The sequence below is a fragment of the Engraulis encrasicolus genome, chromosome 10 (assembly GCF_034702125.1).
Source record: "Engraulis encrasicolus isolate BLACKSEA-1 chromosome 10, IST_EnEncr_1.0, whole genome shotgun sequence".
NCBI lineage: Eukaryota > Metazoa > Chordata > Actinopteri > Clupeiformes > Engraulidae > Engraulis > Engraulis encrasicolus.
In genome coordinates this window covers 18,549,815-18,557,314 of record NC_085866.1, presented here as the reverse complement: position 1 = coordinate 18,557,314, position 7,500 = coordinate 18,549,815, and the positions used below count along the sequence as shown (strand labels likewise).

The following is a 7,500-nucleotide window of genomic DNA, read 5'->3' as shown; positions in this document are numbered from 1 at the left end:
GTAACTGCAAAGTGCTAGTGCATATTTAAGTGGCGGATGGCTTGTGGGTAGGTGCTGTATGGCTTGTGGGTAGGTAGTGTAGGTACTGGATGGCTTGTGGGTAGGTACTGTACTGTCCCTGAAGCGGTTTGAGAGAGCTATGGACAACACACACACACACACACACACACACACACACACACACACACACACACACACACACACACACACACACACAAACAGGCACGCACGCACGCACACACACACACACACACACACACACACACACACACACACACACAGTCTCCATTTCTCTCTCAAACACACACTTCTTTTGCACCAGTCGCTCACCAGTCTTCAGCTTATTAACTTTAATTAGCCTGACAACTGAAACGAGACTTGACTTTCCACAGCTACTCTACATGGCCCATTACCATTTAACAAGTCGTAGCGTATTAATACGAATGTAAAAAAATTACTTCATTTCCTTTATTTGTTCAATGTTTCCTGGTTTGACCCTGTGGCACTGGTACCTTCCACCTTTGTGGCATTTCTGATTAATGTCACAGACAACAGCAAACGGTACACAGTAAAGGTCTTACAGTCTTGATATGAGTCATCATGCTACAATCACTCAGCATCTTTTTTTCTATTTACGTCAAGCAGCGCTAAACAATGGAACCATTTCGAACAATTAAGTAAGGAGATATCTCAGGCATGTATTGTGTAAGGCCATAACATTCAACGCTTTTCCAAGAGTGGCAACTGGATTGTGTGTTTGCATGCGTGCAAGTTGAGGCTTTCAGATGCAAGGGCATCTCTATGAACAAGCTTGCAACCATTAGTGGTGTGGATCGGCACTGCCCTCACGATCCGATTCGATCACGATTCAGGAGGTAGCGATTCGATTCGATTCGATTCGATGCGATCCGATCCGATCCGATTCAGTTCTACAATGCATTGCAATGCATTACATTTATACTGAAAGCAAAGCAAATGTTTAATCAGGCATGATGAGGCAATACAAGTAGTCGGATACTGAGCAACAATTTATTGGCTGTTTTCTGTATCAGTCTGTATCAGTCTTGCAATGTTTTGAAGTACTTTTATTTAATTTAACATTCATTTTCTCCCGAAATATCCATGGAAGTAATTGAAACTTAAAAAAATTGCCAGATCGATTCTGGAACTTGCCGGATCGATTCTGGATCGTCCATGCCCCGCATTAGATTGCATCGCCGAATCGATCATTGTTGACACCACTAGCAACCATCATGTCCCCTCCTCCCTTCCTCCCTTACTCCGTAGCTGGCATGGTGGCATTACAGCCCTTCAATTACACGTCTTTATGTGCTGTGATTTACAATTAAATGTGTTTATGGGAGTTGATTTTTTTATAATGTGTTTGTGTGAGACAGCATTTGGATGAATAATGGCACGCAATAACTGTAACTGCATGGCATGAATGACAACAGGAAATGGTTATTTGTGTGTGTGTGTGTGTGTGTGTGTGTGTGTGTGTGTGTGTGTGTGTGTGTGTGTGTGTGTGTGTGTGTGTGTGTGTGTGTGTGTGTGTGTGTGTGTGTGTGTGTGTGTTTGTGTGTGTGTGTGTAACGGCTCAGCGCAAGTGTGCAAACGTCATTCCAAACAAACATCTCCCTCCCTCACTCTCCCTGCAGTCATCATCAGCTTGTCTTGATGTGACGTGACACTTGCATTTAGTTGAGTGTGTATAGCTGTGTGTATGAGAGAGACAAAGTGAGAGAAAGAATGAGTGAGAGAGAGAGAGAGAGAGAGAGAGAGAGAGAGAGAGAGAGAGAGAGAGAGAGAGAGAGAGATTTTTTTTAGAGAGGGTAGATTTTAGTGGATCTGTCTGAGTCACAGTGTGTTTTCGGATTCAAAAAGGGATGAGTTTGTTCTGGGTTCAAGTGAGGCATTCTTAAATTTCATAATGATGGGTGTGATATGTGTGAATAGAAGAGTCCAACAAGGACGGGAATGCACACATCACATCAATGGCCCTCTGTGCCATTAAATGCGTTTGGAACAGATGCCATGCTCATGCATTGTGCATGGCGGTAATATTTGAATGTGTGGTTTTGCATTAACCCTCTAGCTACCATAACGGCCGTGAACGTCCGACTGGATCTGTACCAGAACGGCCGCGGCCGGCCGGAATATTTTCATATGAAAATACAGCTGAACGGCCGTCATCATGCAGTTTTTCCAGCTTTCAAACACTTTAGCTCAATATTACAGACCCTCCTCGATATACTTTCAGTATAAAAACTATATGTTTATATTATAATATTTTTCAGTATTTTAGATTTTATTACGAGATGCGCCGCTTTATGCGATTTGGCAATCTGCCGTCAATTCAATGACGGCCGTCCGAGATTGGATGGCTACAAACACAACCATTCTGTTTCTACAACCAATATACACTAAATATGAAAACTTCCAACCCTCTTCGATCTATTTTCATGGTCAACAGCACATGTGTATGACTATTTAGGCTATTTTTAGATCATGTTGTTTTATTGGGCTTATGAGATGGTGTTCAACTGTGATGAGTTCTGCCATGGTCCTAAATAGCAAACACAACTGTCCAGCCGATGTCTACACGCTACATATTAAAAATGTAAACTGTCTTCGGTGTGTTTTCAGAGTCAAACCATATGTTGGTATCCAACTATCTTAGTTTCCTGGAACAACTTATAGCGACAGCTCTGCGTAACAAGCGCATCGTGAAGGAAGCGCAGCATGGAACAATTGGCTACTCATTTTGCGTGTCAGCTTTGGCAAAGCAGTCAAGGACTGTTACTACTCCACGTTGTCCTTCATAAAAATGTGCGCGAAGACGTTGAGTTGAATGCTAACTTCCAATAATAGCCTACCAACGTGGTGTTTGTAGCACTTCAATTCCGGTCAAAGTCGGTGATGCCTGGCGCGTCTTACCTGTGCCAAATTGGGAGGGGAAACTTCCTAGAGCTCCATTCATGTCCTGTCTGCTATCGCGGACACTTCTACGGTTATCCTTACACGTCTTTGGCATGGTTTAGTTCAAACATTATTAGCTAGTGTAGTCCATTACAGTTATACCGCTTGAAACCGCTTGAAAACAGGACTTTTGGGTGCACGACATTTGTTGTCGTCACATGATCATTGTTCAACTTTGACCCTGGATGGATGGATGGATAGACGGAAGGATAGATAGATAGATGGATAGAGAGATCGATAGATAGATAGATAGGCCTAAATATATAGATATATAGATAGATAGGCCTAGATAATATCGGATTTTATCACATTTTTATCATTTAATCCACATCAAAGGCACTCTATGGGAATACTGAACAATTAATTATCCATAAATGATATACCATTTGAAAGTGTGTTTTCTCTACTTTAATATGAAAGTAACTTGTAATTGACACTTTTCATTTATTTTCAAGTTATTTGACATTATTTAGAATATGACCAAAATGTCAATTTTTCCTTAGAATTCCTGGTAGGATTCCGGCCTATTCAAAAAAAATTCTGGTAGCTAGAGGGTTAATGACCACAGGGAACAGATGTCATGTTAACACCTCTTAATGTGAAAGATCAAAGTAAACTAATGAACTGAAAGATCAAAGTAAACTTTACGCAAATATTTAATTCTGAATTATTTATTCGATATTAAAAACGTCACGTAAATGTCGTGATTATGAATATTGGAGCAGCTTCCTCTGTCTCGAACGGCTGAACCCGGAAAACAGCTGATCTGAACAGAGCTCTGTTATCTCATCACACTGATCCCATCCTCTTTCACACGTGTAATTGCATACACAAGCAGGGCTGTTTCATGCATTTGGGGGCCCTAGGCAAACAAGGACTTGGAGCTCCTTAACCCACACCCACTACCACCACCAATTCAAACTAAAGGGCAGGGACCACCATCAGAGATATTTCGATAGCAGTATTATTGCACTTTTTGACTACTGAATTTATGGAGGCGCTGCCACACTTGCAGAGTTGTCATCACCATCATTTGAATGCAAGTGTTCAGTCTTAGCCAGGGGGGGGGGGGGGGGCTTTCACCTGGGGGCCGAGTGCAGTTGCCTGACTTGCTTGTCTGGTTGTGACAGGCCTGTATAAATGCAAAGTGCACTTATCTGTGCCGCTTTCTCACATGATTGCTTTGGATAAAAGCGTCTGCTAATACACAGTGTAAGGCAGTGTTAGGATGCACTATATGAGGAATGCGAGTACATTTCTCATGTGGCCATAGCCCGTCTGGACTAAACATCTGAAGGACTGAGAGGCAAAAATGGGATGCATTCCTTACTGGATAGCACACACGCACACACGCACGCACGCAGGCAGGCACGCACGCACGCACGCACGCACGCACGCATGCACGCACACGCTCCTTTCAGAGAGCTGTGTCCTTAACTGGTTGGCCATTGTTGGGCCTCAGAGTAAATATTGACTGAGCACAATAGAGCTGGAACAAACAGCAGCACAGTCTACAACCACATACCCTGGACACACACACACACACACAGTCTACAGCAGTGGTCGCCAACCCGTCGATCTCGGAGGCTTTCCTAGTCGATCTTTGGGCAGGAGGAAATAAATTTGATGATTAGGCTATAGGCTACAGAAATATTGAAATGACTGCAGTAGCAGTCTGATTGGCCTTCATATTTGCAGCTGTATTCCATTCCGACAGGCTCAGATTTCCCCTTGTGTCACAAGGTTCTTTTCCTTCTTCCTTAAAAAAAACAAAACAAAAAACCTCCTGCTGCTTATCGTCTTTCAGCGCCGTCACATGGCAAGAGTCCGGCGCGGCCATTGCAAGTTTGGCGGGGAATCGACCTCTGATGAAGCCAAAATCATAAAATGTTTAAGCATGACAGGAGGAAGTCCTTTTTAGTCTCGTGAAAGAAAAGTTTGCGTTTGTGGTGCCATCAGCCGCAAGCACTATTGACGAGGTACCTTGTCGAGACGCAAGAAGCCTTTTACAAACCAGTCTTAAGCAGTGCAGCCAAAAAAGGGGGGAGTCGCCAATTATTTCCGCGGACATAATATTGCAAAAAAAAAAAAGGTCTCACCTTATCTTATTTGGGGATATTCCTCAGATCAGTGCAACAACAAAGAATAATGGCTGAAGTATTGCCCTCAGCACACAATGAAAGCTAGAACTAATCGGACGTCTAATGACAAGTTGGTGCTGAAGGACAGCTAACAAGGGTCAGTTTTGCCGCGTTCGATTTTGTCCGTCCAACGGAAAACTTCTGCAAGCAGAAAATGATTTGGCTGCAGAGTAGATATTGCCGCCAACCAAGCATTTTGGAAAGACAAATCTGCACGATAGGTACCGGTAGCCTAATTGTAGCCTACTGGACTGGTTGCCTACCAAAGTTTTGCGAGTGGAATGGTGCATCACATGCACAGGACGGCCCAGGCTACTGGCGCCTGTCACCATGCAGGAGTGACTCGTGAGCAAAGAAAAGGAAAGGGCCTCTATGTTGAGTAGGCTAGCTATCTGTAGTATTTTATTAAAATAAAGTAAGTGTTAATGGAAATTATATTGTGAAATGTGTTCTTCTATTTAAACTTGGGAAAAGAAAAGCATCAGCTTTCCCAAGTAAATAAAAGCAGCATTTACAAAAAAAAGTTTCCTATGTGAAACAAAATTAAGTTTCAAAAAAACTTTTTTTGCCTCGAAAATATGAGCCTGAAAGGGGGGTGGGGGTGGGGGTCCATCTTGTCTAATTGGGCCTACAGTAGCCTATGAACATGTTCAGTTGTCATAGCCATCACATTGACTCCCATAGCACTACAATTACTGATATTGATAATAATCTAATTCAGCTAAAATAAGGCTAAATTGAAAGCCTTGGCTTGACTCAGTCTTGACTGGATTTTCATTTCTGTCAACGCTTCAAGAGGTAGATCTTGCTTGCCATCTAGGCAGAGGTTGGGGATCTCGGGCATAAAAAGGTTGGTGACCACTGGTCGACAGTCACATACCTCCCTGAACACTGTCATCACATAATCCCCCTTCGTCTCTCTCTCTCTCTCACACACACACACACACGCACATGCACACGCACACTCACATGCAAACACACACACACGCACACACACACCCTATAGGCATGTAACCTAGGACAGCGAAACTGACCCTGAAAATCAATATCTGCTTGCTTCAGGACAGACAGTGGAGTTTTGGTGACAACTAGCTTTCCATCTCAACGCCATGACCAACCAGCTTTACTGACGCAACTGACAAACCAAGCACACACACACACACACACACACACACACACACACACACACACACACACACACACACACACACACACACACACACACACACACACACACACACACACACACACACACACACACACACACACACACACACACACACACGGTCATCAATGCCACCAAGTGAGTGTTATAAAACAATCCATGGAATGCTGTTTATCTGTTAATCTACTGTTTATATTACTGGGGTAATATACTATATGTTTTTTCCCCCCACAATTCTCACATTTTCATACCTTAGATGTTTTACGCACAAGGTTCTTGATGGCAGTCACACAGTAAATGTTATTAAAAACGTGGACAGTCAAATGTTGCACTCCTCTTACACTACCAGAGCCAAATTTAACACTCCTCTAGTTGGTTGGTTCTCCTCTCCACGTGTTGAATTGCAAACTGCCAAAGATAAGTTTCAAGTGTCACACTGCAAAATGTCAGGTTTTCTTCGTCGTGTGCGACATTCTAAGATAGCATTTTTGTCAATTCAAAGACTCACCAACCGCAAACCGCATGCATCATGTTTAATTTTTACGACAGGAAATAGAACGTTGGGCAATATGTCCGTGATTACAATTGGAGATAAGATTGATAGCAGTTGCGGTTCCCTTTACACGTCCGGCTAAACCAAACTTCAAAATAAGCTACGATTTTAAGGTTGCGCAGTTTGAGCCCGGCTTTAGGGTTCAGTAATAACGTTTCACACTGAGCTGTGCTATCCTTTGCCTGTTACACTGATTAAATCTTGGAACCAAGATTTTAACGTTTTAACATATGGCCACATATGTGGACCATTAAACTGTATGATGAAATGCTGTAAGTAGCATCAATTTATTTATATTATTTTATTTATTTATTATTATTATATTTTCAAATGTTTTTTCTGGGGCTTTTATGCCTTTATTCGACAGGACAGTGTGAGATAGAGACAGGAAGTGAGTGGGGCAGAGAGACGGGGGAGGATCAGGAAATGACCCTGGCCGGACTCGAACCGGGGTCCCCGTGGGCATGCAGGGTCCCAGGAGGCTGAGCGCGCTAAGTAACATCAATTTAAAGCAAAAACACAATCAATACCAACAATCTAGTATGTTGTGTGCAAACTGTCTAAAGAGTTTGACTGATCGACCAAAAAAACACAACATAGTCTAACATGTGTATAGTGTTGTATAGTGTGAGCCACTATACCGCATGGCACTTTGCCGCGTG

General features: G+C 42.8%; 1 protein-coding gene across 2 annotated transcripts in view; it reads right to left on the bottom strand.

Annotated features, from left to right (window-relative positions):
• Positions 1 to 7,500, bottom strand: part of cep104 (centrosomal protein 104) — an 89,521-nt gene that overhangs the window by 48,873 nt on the left and 33,148 nt on the right. The gene's annotated exons all lie outside the window — the stretch shown is intronic.